Source organism: Crocodylus siamensis, chromosome 8 (genome assembly GCF_052110815.1).
Source record: "Crocodylus siamensis isolate JL-2025a chromosome 8, ASM5211081v1, whole genome shotgun sequence".
In the NCBI taxonomy this organism is placed as follows: Eukaryota; Metazoa; Chordata; order Crocodylia; family Crocodylidae; genus Crocodylus; species Crocodylus siamensis.
The window spans coordinates 20226752-20242060 of NC_143402.1; the positions used below are offsets into that span (position 1 = coordinate 20226752).

At 44.0% G+C, this 15309-nt stretch overlaps 1 protein-coding gene across 17 annotated transcripts in view; it reads left to right on the plus strand.

The window, feature by feature from the left end:
* ZC3H12B (zinc finger CCCH-type containing 12B) overlaps window positions 1–15309 on the plus strand; it is a 108047-nt gene that overhangs the window by 59284 nt on the left and 33454 nt on the right. For 2 of the 17 annotated variants that reach the window (XM_090061785.1, XM_090061781.1), the window contains one exon: window positions 7776–10530. The exons of 3 other annotated variants lie outside the window; for them this stretch is intronic. The gene's annotated coding sequence lies outside the window, so the exon portion shown is untranslated. Of the gene's footprint in view, window positions 1–7194; window positions 7241–7775; window positions 10531–10925; window positions 11077–11140; window positions 13787–15309 lie in introns of those variants that run through there. 12 more of the 17 variants (XM_090061788.1, XM_090061791.1, XM_090061790.1 and 9 more) reach the window with 12 other exon arrangements.

The following is a 15309-nucleotide window of genomic DNA, read 5'->3' on the forward strand; positions in this document are numbered from 1 at the left end:
GGGGAAGGTGCAAAGAAGCGACAGCAGTTTCCAGCTGTTCAGCCCCAGTGCAGTGCAGGCACAGGCAAAGGGCCACAGCTCTATAGTTTGAATTCACGTACCTTGCCGACTCTTTGCTCTGTGCTGTTGCATATTTATAGATTTTTCTTTTATGCTTCTCATTTTTAAATGGTTGTACAAAGTGTGAAACTTGGGAAGGAAGAGAGTTGAGAATTGTTGTACCATTTTCCTCCCAGTTAGCTTAATAGTTTAGGGAATTTCTTTGTGTATCTGTGCCATATTCTCATATTTGCTACTGTCATCTAGAAAGTCACAGTTGAACAGTGTACAGGAGCCCAGTAAAATCTTTATATTTACATTACAATAAGCTAATTTTGGTCTTAGGTTATCCATTAAGATTCATTACTATTTCACCAATATTTGTAATTGAAGCATGCATTTAATTAGCATTTCCATCTGTCTCTATGAAATGGAAATACACAAGTAAGATAGTAGTCTAAACAACATATTATATGATTTCACAATTAATTGAGCAGAAGATGAAAGTTTTAATGCTGAAGGAGCAGCAAGAGCGTTTGTATGCTTTATGTAAGCAGGAATACAGATAACTGGAACTTGTGGGAAAGCTTATTTGTTGATTTATTGTAAAGATAGGGTAGTAGATAGTAAACCCGCTAGACTGGGGTATCAAAGATGAAACCTACAGGCTGGATACAGTCTGTGGAGCCCTGTCTTCTGGCCTGCAGTGATGCCCCTGATTCTTGGACTGGACCCATGCACTGCATGTAGCATGCGCTGATGACCAGCCACACATGCAGTTGTGGTCAGTGAACATGGTACATAGGGCTGGATCTGATGAATACCCTGTGCAGGGTGCTGGCTGGGGCTGGCACACCCAGTAAGCAGTGCCTGGGGCCATTTTGGGACAAAGCCTGCATGCAAAAGACCAGGACATTCTGGGTTGCATGCTGCATACAGCACCCTCACTGAACCAGCTCTGCATGCTAAACCTAGTGTGCAAAGCTGGCCTGTGGACCCAGTGTGGCCTGCATACCATCCTTGGACCACTCATCCAAGATCAAAGAATTGGACACCCCTGCACTAGACATAAATTCCTAAGAGAGACCATTTTTGTGTATTCTCTTGTGTCCCAGGAATCAAAATTGTTTCAGTAATAAAAGCAAACTACAATAATAGTAAATAGTCACCTACCTAGCCATGGTTAAATCTTCTTATTTTAATATAAAAGTTCTTTGCGTGTATTTGGTTTTGACAATTGGCTTTTAATTCTCCAGATGTATGAGTGGTTTAATTTTTTGCCAGAATTTAATATTGACTGAAGCTTTCCATTTCTCCCTAAGAATTTTTTTTTTAAAGCTTCAACTGAAATGTGTGAGCAGCCTTGGAGAATGATATGGAGCAGGAGGAATATATTTATTTTAAATCTGAAACTCACGTCATTGAGAAGCTGTAGGGCCTCAGTGCCTTGAAGCAGATACTTGAAATTTGACAGGGCATTGCTTTACTGTCAGGGCTGTGCCTATTATGGGTTGATTTTCATAGGTAGAACATTTGGCCATTTCTGAACCTCTGAAAATCATTGTGCAATAAAGTGTTTCTAGAGTTTGTAATGTAAAATATTTAAAGTTTTTTGTCGACAGTTAAAACCATGCAGGAGCTGAGCAGTAGGCTTGTGCGAGTAAGCAGGTATTTGATCAGGCTTTGGATCTGGCTGCTTTGGATGTCAGTGATCTGATCTGGCTGAAGTGGCTCCAAAGTTTCGGAGCCGCCTTGGAGATCCGGCCATAGGTTATAATGGGGGATCAATGAAATAGCTATAATTTTGTTGTTTGTCTCTGCTTTGGGTGAAACCTGCAGGGATGGTAGCTTCTGCTGAGAGCATGACACCTACCAAGTTTCAAGAAGATACGTGCAGGGGTTTGGGGGGAACTGCACCTCAAGCTGCAGACAGGCAAAACTTGTGATAAAGGTGGGTGCTTGGGTGAATGCATCTGTCTTGGGGCACAGGGGGGGGTGGAATCTAGTGCAGGCCTGGGTGCTGGGCCCTGCTAGGCCATGAAGTCTGCCAGCTGTGTGCGCGTCTCACTGGGGGAGTCTGTCTTCTGGGGTCCTGCACCTCAAGCTGCTGACAGGTAAAACACGTGATGCGAGTGTGGTTTGTACATTCAAACAAGCACCTAACCTCATAACCAGAACTGAAGCCAACTTCCTACAGCTCAAAACACAGAAGCTGCCAACTATCTCCAGTACGCCACAAACTGCACACCCAGAATCTATCAAAGACAACAAAACCCAACTACCTGTAGGGACACATTCCTCATGAAAAAACCTTCTGCCTCCAGTCTCTCAGGCCTGATCCTGAGAGGGAACAAATTACAATGCAAACCACTTTCTAGAGCTGGGCCTATGAACTGTACTTCATCAGCCTCCTAGATAGTAGGTACAGAAACTCATGGACTCAATATACACAGTGGGGTTTTGGCACATTGTGACTGGCCAGACATCCGACACCCCAGGCACCTCTGCACTTTTACCTATGCTGCTAACACCCCCTTTTCTCCCCTTACCCCCCACCCCAGCCTGTCCTCCACCCTCTGACGCCTCCATTTCCATTTCCACCGACTGGCTTTCTTTCCTGCACTGCATGCCAAGCCAGCCTCTGGCTTCTTTACTATTCCTTCCATCCAGGATCAACTGCAGGTACTTCCTCAGCCTGACAAAGGGGTTTTCAACCCTAAAGCTGGCATCCCAGGCAGTTAAGCTGAGCTCACTGGGAGCCTCACAACTGCACTGCAAACCAGCAAGCATCAGGCCTGTCAAAGATGTGACAGGTCTGGGCGTTCCCCAGCCAGGACTTTGTACATGCATGTGTTAGCTGGAGGTTATGGCGCCTCCTACCCGCCTTTCACCAGGGGATTGTTGGTCCTAGCATTTACAGGGCTGCCACACCACCAGCAGTCCCACCAGGCCTCCCTACCCAGGCAGGGTGCAGTTTTAGTGGTCATGCCCAGGACCTGGGGCCTTCTCCTTCCCCATAGTCCCAATCCCATACCTCCAAGTTTGTCCTGGCAGGGGAATGAGTTCAGCAGGTACATGTTCTTCACCTGCTGGCTGGTGATGCAGTTCCCCCTCCAGCTGAGAGAGGGGCATTACTTGGCTTTTCAAAACCTCAAAAAAGGAAATTGGTGCAGACAGAATGAGGAGGGTGGCACTCAGTCCATTTGCAGGTGGAGTTTGGGGAACCCCAGCAGCAGGAGGTTCACTTTTAGGAACACCAGCTGCTCCACCAAAGCGGATGCAAGCAGGTGCGGTGGGGTGTCACAACATCCCTAGCAATGCTGAACACCCTCTCACTTGGAACACTGATTGGTGGACAGGACAGGTGTTGCTGGGCAACTGTGGCCAGATCCTGGCACATCTGGCTGTGGCTTGCCCAGTAGGCCCATGGGTCACAGTCCAGTGGCTCCACATCCTCAGCGAGATAAGTAGCCACCGAAGCCTCAGCACTACCTGCCCGAGGCTGGGATCTGGTGTGTTTGGACCCCAGCATTAAAGCCAAGCCCACGGCCCACATTGGCAGTAGCTGGCATGGAGGAGACTGGCTGGTGCTGGTGCTGGGAGTGCTGGCACGGGAAAGTGGATCCCCTTCTTCCACATCCTCTCACCTCTGCACTTTGGCCTCCCCGACTTTGTTGACCAGCACCTGTGTCCAGTGATTGAGGGTTTCGGGGTTGCCAGTGCATGTGCTTCCCTTCACCCTCAGGTCGCACATGCCCGCCATCATGTGGACCATACTGGACCACAAGGGAACCAGCCGTCTCCTGATGCCCTCCTTCAGCCACCTCACCAGTGCCTGCATGTCTGGTGATAGCGGCCTGCCCGAGCCAGGAACATCGATCCCCTGGAACTTCTCCATTTAGTTCTCCAGTTCCCTCACTAGGGGGATCACCTGGCTGAGGAGGGCATTGCCAGCACTAAGGGTCTCGGTGGCCTCGAGGAAGGACTTGAGGGCCAGCAGGATCTGGGTTAAGGTACCCTACTCAGTTCTGTTCAGGGGGCCGCTGATCCCAATCTCCCCAAGCAAGGCTATTTAATGGATGGCCTTCTGTTGCTCAACCAACCTTTTGAGCATCAGGTATGTGGAGTTCCACCGAATCTCCACATCCTGCATAATTTTGTGCTGCGGGATGCTCAGCTCTGCCTGTTTCTCTCAGGATCTTGCCCCACTTGGTGCTGTGGTGGAAGTAGCCCGCCACCTTCCTGCATTTTGAAATCAGCTGGCTTGTAGCAGTAGTGGTGGCGGCACTGTCACCGGCAGCCCTGTCCCCCTCCAAGGCATCCCTCACCATTAGGTGCAGCCTGTGTGCCACACAACGAATGCCAACAAAGTTGGCATCACAGACAGCCTTCACTATATTGGCCCCATTGTCGGTGACCATGAACCTGAGGGTGAGCTTTGCCTGCCCAACGAGCCACCGCTGCACCATGCGGTTCATGGCCCCCATGATCACCCTTGCCATGTGGGACTTATCCAGCCTCTCGGCTTGCAGTAGAGCCCACCAATGGCCTGACTGATCACACCAGTGCCCCATGAGGGAGAGGTAGGTGTGATCGCCACCCCAGCTGCTCCAGATGTCCGAGGTGAAGTGCGAGGTTACCTGCGGCCCTGCCTTGCACAGCTCCTCCCTCAAGTACTCCCTGCATGCCTCATCCAAGGAGGGCACCACCGTCCTGCTAAAGGTGGTGCATGCGGGCACTTTGTAAAATGGGGCTAGAAGTGCTATGAACTGCCTGAACCCTGGCTGCTCAACTAGGGAAAAGGGCTGGCTATCCAGAGCAAGCATCTCCCCAAAGCTCTGGGTGATCTTACTTGCCTTGGGAACACACCCCACTTTCTGTCCACGTTTCCCTTGCTGGTCCAGGGTGGCCTCCTCTGCCTTGGGGGGAAGGGGTTTTGGAGCGAGCCGGGGACTTCCCTTTTGGCACACTTGCACTGGTGCCAGGCTGAGAAGGAAGAAGGGCAAGGGGGTGCTGCCTCCTCAGATGCAGTGGCTTTACCGTGGTGGAAAAGTGTCTTCCATCCTTGCCACTGCTCATGTGCCTTTGGCTGTGCTGGCAGATGGCAAACCTGGGATCATCTGCCACGTCAGAATGCCCCCACACTACACTACTCCCCCACTTCTGAGTTGAGGCTGAGGATCCTGCCTTATTCCACTCCTCAGCAGGCTGAGGCTGAACAGCAGGAGGAGCTGCCTCAGCTGAGCCACTTGTCTCCACAACCTCAGCCTCCTCCGAGGTGCTGCTTTTCAGAGGATACCTGGGTCTAGGGGAAATTTGAGGGGTGTGGAGCACAAACTCTGATTCCCCCTCAGTCCCCAGAATTGCTTGAGCCAGCGTGCTCAGCATCCCTGGTTCCATCTCTAACTTCTCCTCTGGAGCCTTACGCTGAGAGGTGAAATTCGGGTGGAGGAGACAGTGATTCCACTGCTGGTGCCTACTTCTGGACTGAGCAGAGGTGGTGCAGGTTCAGGGACGTCAGGTGCGGACACTGCTTCCACCTCCTTGCTTCCACTGGCAGCACTAATGTCATGGCTGCGTGGGAAGAGAATGCATCTGTGTTTGGGGGGGGCTTGCAGCTCTAGCTCTCCCTCTACCCCCACTCCCTCCCCTGCCAGAAGACCTGGCATCTGCCTTTCCAGCACACTTCATATTGATCTTTTTTGTGTTGCAAAAGGTCTCTCTGTGCATGTCAATCCTTTTGTATTGTGTGTTTTAGTCCCTCTGTTGGGCGCATGCACTGGACTCTTGTTTGCTTCAGTGTTAAGAGTTATGTAAAAATTGTGTGCTGTCTGTCTCTCTGTTTGTCGTCTTCTATGAACATCTGATTTTTGTTCTTTATATTGTGTGTATGCGCGTGCGTGCATGCAACCTGTGTGCTTCCCTGCACAGTGTTGGATCACACTGGGAGGGAAAACACAGCTTTCTTTTTTCAAAGTTTCCAACAAAAAAAAGAGCAAATACAAATTCAGAGAAATGAATTGAATTGAATAGTAATAGTAACAGTAATTGAATAGCTAAGATAATATGAGCTAAATCCTACCCAATCCTTTCTAACAACAAAAAGGAGCAGGCAAGTTCAACTACTGAGTACAGCAAGCAAGCTGAAATGCTTGAGTCTGAGCGTTCCTTTCTCACGCAGTTCCTGAGGGAACAAGCTAGGAAAAGGCACAGCATGCCTCCAGACACAGGCTTTAATGCTGTATCTAGGTCCTTCCCCCCAGACACTGTCATTGGAAAAGCAGCCAGAGAGAAATCCTTCTCACTGGCCACCTACATATGTCATTCCCCACCACCCAGCTCCCCCTCCCACTCTCCCTCCATCCCGTGCTCCCCTTCCCTCTTCTAACGTTCACTTTCAGCATCCAAGGCATCCGAAGCATTTCCGAAGTGCTTTGGAAGCTCCGAACCGCTTCGGACATCTTAACTGAGCCTATGCTTTGCTCCGGGCATGCTGCTTCGGACACCGAAACATCCGAAGTGGCCCCAGATCTGAAGCGTGATCTGAAGCCTCGCACAGCCCTACTGAGCATGGCTTTCAGTACAGTCGTTGGAACGCTCAGGCCGAGCAAACCCCACCTGGCAGCTTACTCCCCCTGCCCCATTTCCCCTCTCCCCTCCCTTCTTGCATCAGCCCAGTCCTGATCACACCCCAAATTAATCCTAGGGAACATAAATTCCCTAAGGTGCTCTAAAGCCTTCATTTGATAAAGGTTAATTTGTCGTATGATTCGCCACTTTAAAAGATCTCTGAAGCCACTCGTGTCATGACATGGCTGTAGAGCACTTTTAGGGGTTGATCTCATGCCAAACATAGCTTCTGTCTGTGCTCTGTGTATGTTGCCTGCTGATTCAGGGCACTGCCCCCTACAGTTTGCTGCCCTAGGCAGCTGCCCGTGCTTTTTGTGCTGGCCTTGTTACTAGTATAGTAATTTTCTTTTCCTGTACCAGAATTAAACAGTTCCAGTATAAGTGCATTTATACAAACACGGGGATTATACTGCACTAAACTGGTATAGTGGAGTCTTTTATATGTATACATGCCCAGGGGAAGTTTTGAAAATGGGAAGTAGGAACCTAAGTCCCATTTTCACAATTTAATTTTTTTCCCCTTAGACTTCCTCACTTTCACCAGAGAGAAATACTTTTTTACTCTTAGCAGGTAGGTGTTTCAAGTCTTTAATCCTGCAAAGGGAGAAAGCTGTCATTTTCATATCACAATTTTAAATACTTCTTGTAAAAGTTTTCAAGTCACACCCAATGAGACAATAAATAAAATATTATAGGGGAAATTTTTTTTTTCCAGTTGTCTCTATTCATTTACCTTGCTGTGGTTTGACAGCATTTACTGTATAGGAAGTATAACTGTTTCCACTATGTAATCAATTATAATTGTTGGTAACACATTACTGTGCAGCAGGGGAAAGAGAAACATTCTGAAAATAAGAAAAGATGGGTATAAAATCATAAGTATTTTGGGGAAGCTCAAAGACAGATGTAATGCCTGATACTAGACTTGCAGTGTCTTTTTTTAATGTGGAAGGATGAAAGCACTTTGAGGAAATTTGGGCCCAGAAAGAAGGTCTTTTCTACCTCGAGCCTCATGTCAGGGGTGACAAAGAGCTGTAAGTTAACCATTATTTTTGTGGAATGAATTGCTTTGGTCAATATCTCCTATTTCTTCTTCACTTGTTTAGGTTTAAGAAACATGATTCAAGTGCAGTAATCATCTGGAAATTTGAGAACAATCAATATCAAGAAAGTAGGTAGACAATGAATGTTCGTGTGTGATGAAATCTATGAAATCTGTCTTTAAACATATCTGAAGGAAGAGGAAATCAATTCAGTTTTCAGTGTAAGGTTATATGGTTCTGATTCATATTTTTAAAAAACACTTGGGCAACAGCAGTATATAAAGTTTGGAAAATGAGAACTTATTAGGAATTTTTTCTGTTAATAAGCAAACATAACTATTCTTGTTTTGTCATTTTACATTCCTGCCTTTTCATTTTAGAGATTATGAGAATGAGTGCCAAACTTCCTTATATTTTGTCAGTTTTCTGATTTTGAAACTTTATTTGTTTACTGGACATGCATAATAAGGTGACTGATATGGCTGACAACATTTGCTCTTTCTCTTGCTGTTTATCAAGGTATTCAGGCACCTGTAATAGTCTCATATTAATGCTCTTCTGTCACAGCATCCGTCTTCCTTTTCTACACATTAAAAAAAAATCAAACTGAAACTAGTGGCTAACAGCTGTTAGCCCAGAACAGAATGGCTTCACAACCATTATCCCTTGTCAAGTCCCTTCTTCCTCAAGTGTGAGTAAACAGATGCCATGCTGTTTCATCCTGGGTGAATGTGTGTGAACAGAGCGGATTTAAAAGAGGCTGCTGAAGAGCATTCTGCTCCCACTTAAATGTAAGACAAGATTGGAGTCTGGCGCCTCACAGATGCTATGAGTTTGGTGCTGCTTATGATTTCAGAAATGATCTTAGTTGAGCTCTGATAGAGGGGATAGAAATTAGTTCTTCCACTGACCACAACTGTTTGGCAGTAAGTACACAGAGTTGTGGTGTCTTTATGACTGTCCTAAGCCAGGGGTGGCCAACTAGCACGTGTGCATGGCATGCAGGAAATTGGGGAGGAGAAAGGCAACATAGCAGCAGATAGGGGAGGAAGCAGAGAGCAAAGCACCAGAACAGGCAGGGAGTGCAGGGAAGGAAGGAGAAAGCAGAGCAGCCAGTCTGGCAGAGAGCATAAGGACAGGAGTAGAAAGCAGAGCAGTGAATCGAGCAGAGGAAGGGTATCAGTGTGGCACATGGAAAAAGGTGCAGGGTTAATTTGTGGCACACCTGCCGGAAAGATTGTCCCACTGGCCTAAGACATTCAGAGCTTTATAAGTAAAAACTTACAACCTGAATTACACCCAGATACCAAAATGCAGCTGGTGTGGAACTCCAGGCACTGCTTATATGTTAACCTAGTGGGACACGCCACTTGAAATGCAAGCTGCTGCCTGCTGCATTTAGGTTCCTGAACTGATTTTAGCCTTTCTCTGAGGTAGAATGCTTTGTGGCAGTTTAGTTTTGACAGACATGATTAAGAGATCAGCAAGTAAAAGAAAATAGCTGTAATCTACTAGCCCAACATGTGGAAGAAAGCATTTCTTGGCATTGCTGTTATGATCATTTTAGCAGCTGAAGCTTCAGCAGTTCTCCATCAACTGCCAACACCTTGGCTTTGCCTTGAAACGTAATTTACCAGCTGTTTCAGGCTGGACTGAGAAAGATCCATATGTTAAAGTTTACTGCTCAGCAGCACAGAAATCAAGGCAGCTTGGAGGGACTTAACTGAATTGGTGTCAGTCATTATTCAGAAAAGATAATCCATATTATATTCCCATTTTAGCATGACAAACTAGATCATGTGTTACATCAACAAAATATACATTCAGAAAATTAATTAGAATTTTAAGTTGCAAGGCACCCTAGAAGGAATACCAAGCTCCCTAAGGCTTGTCTTTGTAAGCATTTTGGGTTTCAGATGGGCCAGGTTCTCAGTCTGGCAAACTTTACTGATTTATAAAATCTTGGTAGATCGTGGGTACTAACTATAAAGTAGTCAAATAATTACTGTTTGTTCAACTAAAAACAAAACAAAAGAAAACAGTGGATATGTTACATTCCTAATCTGAATATTTTTAATACTACTAGCTCTCCACTAGAATTGATCAAATAATCTGAAAAGTTTTACAAACAAAATACTTTTGCCTGTTATTGGCTTGGCACTAACCACTTACTAACCTCTGTGTTTCTTCTCTCTTTGTTGTCCTATTTTGAATGTAGAGACATTAGGAGGAGGAAAAGGGCCGAATTCCAGAGAAATCTGACTTGATAAAATAATTTTAGAAGCTGTCATGTGAGGCTTCAAAAGTATAATATTAATAGTCTTTTATCAGTGGATCACAAGGACAGATCTGTGCCAGATTCTTGGAATAATGTGCTGCTGCTACATAAATTGCTATTTATGCCATTAAAAAAATCAACATTTAGGATTATATGCAGATATGATGCATTTGTGAAAAACACTGACAGTGCTTATTACAAATGATTTCATAATTATTATAGCGAGTGCAGCCTTCATCTGAAGAAGCAGGTGTGTTTTTGATTAATTGTTTTTGTAAGCACACGTGACTTATTTGATTACTTGTAATTTGCAAGTGGATTTTTATACTCCTAGTAGAACTACTGTTGAGTAAAAAATAATTGTATTGATATAGCTTTTTTTCAAACAAATTTCTAAAATCACTACATCTATTATTGACTCACCCCTAACTTTTATAGGTTTGATCAAAATCTTAAAGAAAAATTCTGCACAAGGAAAGGAGTGAATCTTTTATGGGAATTCTCACAGATCTTCCTTCAGTGACTTCTAGACTGAAATTGGTAAGCAGCCAGGTTGAAAAGTGCAAATCACTTAAGAAGTGGGACAAGCTGTTTAGCACCACAAGGCAGGTTCACTGCATCCATCAGTTTACTACTGTTTCTGTTTTATGTCCCCTAAAAAAGCAAAGATTCCTAAGGCTGTCAGAGCCATGACATAGCTTAGTTGCTTTAGGAAAAGAAATATTTGAGGACTCTCCAAGAGAATAGAGTATATGCTCTAAAAAGGTTGTCATAGAAAAGGGGAGACGTTAATCCTCAGCACTTGTTTTACATGCTGAGAATTAACTGTGTGCTCAGAATGTTATGAAAACATTACCCGGGGGAGTTCACACTCTAAGAGGTACTAACAGAGTTTGAAAAACTCTTTTAGACACCTGCACTTTGTAGATGTGTAAACTAGAAACTAATATGAAGGGAGATCATTGCTGTGGGGCAGTTCTTTGGTGAGAAGCCCAGTCCATCAGCTTCTGGGATGGAATAGAGAATGATGCCGTGCCATCTCGACCTCCTCTGACTGCAGGAAAGAGAGACCATTCATTCTTCTCTGTGAGTCTTTTTGCTGTTTCTACGTGTAAGTCTGTTACTGTGTTTGTATCTGAGTCTCCATTTAGTTTTCTCCTTCCCAGTTTAAATTTGTGCCATTGATACTGTACATAGCTTTCCTAGTCAGTAGCATTAAATTAACACAAATTTGTGGATATCCAGTTAGGAAAAGTAGCAATAGAATGCCCAGACTTTGGTCAGCTTTAATTAATCAACAGTTTATGCCCTAGGCCAGTGGTTTGCAACCTTTTTTCATTTGCGGACCCCTAAAAATATTTTGAATGCAGGTGCCAGACCCCTTTGGAAAATTTGAATGGGTGTGTGGATCCCTTTGAATTGTAAGTGTGGGCATTCACATACTTTTGATCATAGCCAACTTTTGTGGACCCTGGGATCCACAGACCATAGGTTGAAAACCACTTCCCTAAGTGACAGCAGAAGCATTAGATCTTGGGCACTTGTTAAGGAGGCTTGGTATTTCTTTAAGTCAGGAAAGCAAAAACTATTTAAAATTTTCATCACAAAGGAAAGAAATGGAAAGGCTAAGGATCCAGAGATTAGTTGGGGAATAATCACCCTCAAAAAAGATATTATGAATAAGCAGAAAGCTTCTGAGGAATTAAAAAGAGGATTCAGCAAAGAAAGTGATTTCTTGAAGGTCCAAAGGTCTAAAGCTAAATTGAAATTGTTAGAAATCAAGCCACGGTAGATTTTACCATGTAAAGTAAAGTAAAAGTTATTTAGTCAATAAATAAGAGAACGGGAAGAAGTGAGGTTGCTAGGCAATTAGTTTGGGGTTAAAATTAAAGATGATTTAGATGCAATTTAAAAACTAAATGAATACTTATCATCTTTATTGAAAACTGATGTAGTTGAACTTGGGGCCAAAGGAAGGATAGACAATGTGCATTGAAACAAAAATAACAACAGCTAAGATGGAAACAGCTCAAAGATGTTAATGTGTTAACTGAGGCAGAGGGTGGGCATAAGGGAATGGAGATCAGATAATGTGTGTTCCAAACCTCTAAAAAAAAGAAAAAAAAGAAAGAAAAAAAAAGAACTGGCATATACAATTGCAAGTCCAGTAGAAAGGATTTTTAATAAATCTGTCAAAATAATATTACCTCAATAGCATGTATGACTACAAGATTCTTTGTGAAGTAAAGAATAGTTAAAGATGTGGAGGTAAATAGAAAATGGGAGATGAATTCAAGACTTGTAGAATGATAAGGAACTGGTTAAAAAAAACAATGATGTGTTGTGCTGAAAGAGGGGGACTGTCAAAGTTCAGGGGTATTGTTAGTGGAGATCCTTAAGGATCAATCTTGGGACCAATCTTAAATATTTTCATAGTGGTCTAGGCAGAAAAAATACAAGTGTATTGATTAAACTTGCTGTGCTTCAGAGTTGGGAGGCATTCGACTACAAGATGACCTTAAATCTGGTATAAGAGAAATGGGATTGATATTCAACCATACTGAAGGCCAGATTGTTCATTTAGAAACCAATAACAGTAAATTAGACTATAAATTGGGACGGTCATTAGTTAGAAGTGACAAAAAAAGACTTATCTGTATTAGTCATTTACAAGAAGACAGTTAGCTGTCAGTGTGAGGTGGCTATTAAAAAAGCAAATATCTTACTATATATGAGGCATGGTAGAGCTAAGGAACCACTAATGTAGTTATAATTATTAATTGTAGAAGACACTGTCAACACATTTGGAATACTGTTTACGGTTTTGAACACCTATGTTCAATGAAGATTAATTCAGAAATTAATTAGTGAAGAGAAGGGTTACTAGGATGAATGAGGAATGGAGAGCCTATCTTATGAGTGGAGAGTAAAAGAGCCTGGCCTGTTTAGTTTAGTATAACAAAGGCTGAAAGGATCTGAGTGCTTTCTATAAACACATCAGGGAGATAAACACCAGGAGCTGTTAAAGCTAATGGACAGTGTTGGCACAAGAACAAATGTGTATTAGCTGGTCATGAATAAACTTTAGTCCAGGAATTGGAAGCAAGCTTCTAACAACCAGAGGAGTGAGGGTTTGGAATAGATAGTTGGGGCAAAAAGCCTAACCATTTTCAAGATGGAACTGGCATTGTATGGCATGTTACCTGCTATAGCAAGGGAAGGTACTGGACCCCAGAGGCCCTCTCCAGTCCTTTGGCCCTTTTGTGTTTTGTTTTGTTGATGTTCTTTCTAGTTTGCAGGAAAAGCACCTGAAGGTCAGTGGGTATGATTTTTTTCAATTTCTGGGTATTTAAAATAAGCCTGATTTATATAGAAGGAGTACTCAACCTGTCAATTGTGGAGCCTGTTTTAACAATCTAAGGTCCAAATTGTGGCCTTTAAGGGCAACTGTACTCAGAAGATGTCTGTTCTGTTTATGAAGTGTAATTGCAGTCCTGGAACAGTGTTCTCCAGTTTTAAACTAACAAATTTTTAATCTATCTTTCTCTTACTTCCTTGACTTGCCTGCATTGATTCCCTGTAGTCCCAGGTGCAGCTCTAATATGATCTTGGAAGTACGCTGAACAGCTGCTCAGCACCCACTTAGTTGACTGCTTGCTGCATCATAGAGAAGAGGATTGTTTCTGGCTCCATTGCCCGCACCAGGGGGAAGAGGATAAAAACTTAACTGTCTGTGCCTGAACCTACAGCAGTGGTTCTCAGCCTTTTTTAGACTCAACCTCCATAACTGTCTGAAGTCAGTGGCACCTCATTTGGAAAACTAATTTATCTAATTTTTGACTGCAGGAAAATAATAAAGCAGTTTTGTTGTAAGATGCAACAGGTCAGAATGGCATTGATGTTGTGGATGCCTATCTGAAATCTCTGGGTTTATTTTGTGAATTATGTAGGTATTTATGCATCTAACAGTGCTAATATGGCATGGCACCCTGCAGCACCTTAAAAAAATCTCATGGTACATTAGGGTGCTGCAGCACCCTGGTTGAGCATCACTGGCCTGGGCAAATGTTGCCAGTAAAGAATAGCTTTCTTTCCTGTATAAATATTCATGGTAGCTCAGGAGAGAGAGAGGAGGTGAGAACCAATCCCTAGTGACACTTCTTGAGTCTTCACTCCCAGGGGTCTGAACCAGTGCTAGCTGGCAGGGCACCTAGGGTGTCTGCACATGTGAATTCATGGGCCGCATTCAGATGAGCATGGCTGTGCAATATGTGGTGCAAAGATTCAGCTGTTCTCTGTGCTGCAAGGGAGCAGCACAGGATTTTTTTTTTTTGACCTCTAGATATTCAGGGGTCAAAAAACAGTGCCATGAAAAAAAAGCAGAGCGGTGTACACAGGAGCAGCACACACTTCTCAAAACCAGAGCCTGGCTGGCCGGAGCCATGCTCCAACTGTCAGCCAGGCTCCAAGCAGCAGGATCACTGCTGCTGCAGCCCCAGCAGCAGTGCTGGCCCCAGCCCCCCTACCCCGCCTGGGGTAACCTGCTGTGTGCCAGAGGGCGTGTTGCATAGGCATTCCCCGGGGACAACTAGCAGCAGCATAAGGTGTCTTGCTGTTGGTTGTCTCTGGGGAACCAAAAGTATATGCTTGTGTTCACCTGGCCATAAGGTTCCTTCAAGCCCTACTTTTCTGCGAGCCTGTGACTTGCAAGTAATTTCTCCCCTACCCCATGCCATGTCTGAGTAAAGAAGAATGGGGAAAGAAAGCTGCTTCCAACTATATATTGTAGACAGTTGACCTTCCCTAAATAATCCTTTTGTCCCTTGCATTGAAAGCAGTGAAAGCGCACATTTGATGTATAGCAATGTTCTAAACCAGTTCAGCAGAAATAATACAAGATCTTCATAACGTGTTCAAGACTTGTGGAAGTTTCTTATTGTTCCGATTGAGAGTCCACTTTAGAGGTCACAAGGGAGAAGCAGGAAATGCCTAACAAAACCAACAAGTTTTTGTTCTGTTAATTCACTGGTGTTTTTGAGTCTGGCTGAAAGAAGGGGAATTTTGCCTATGAGACAAATATTGTAAGCATAGGACAAATAGCCTAGGTGGAACAACTGTATTGAGGGTCAGGAAAGTTTTTTAACTGAGAACTTGTCATTCTGAAGCAGCTTGAAAAATGCAGGTTGATGAAGGTATCACATTTAAATGCTTGTTTTCTTTCATATTATCTATATTATTAGGGGTTTTTTTCTTAGTGTGAATTTAGTGCCTGCAAAAGGAACTGGATGGGGGGGAGCATAGGAAATAACTATGCAAGTT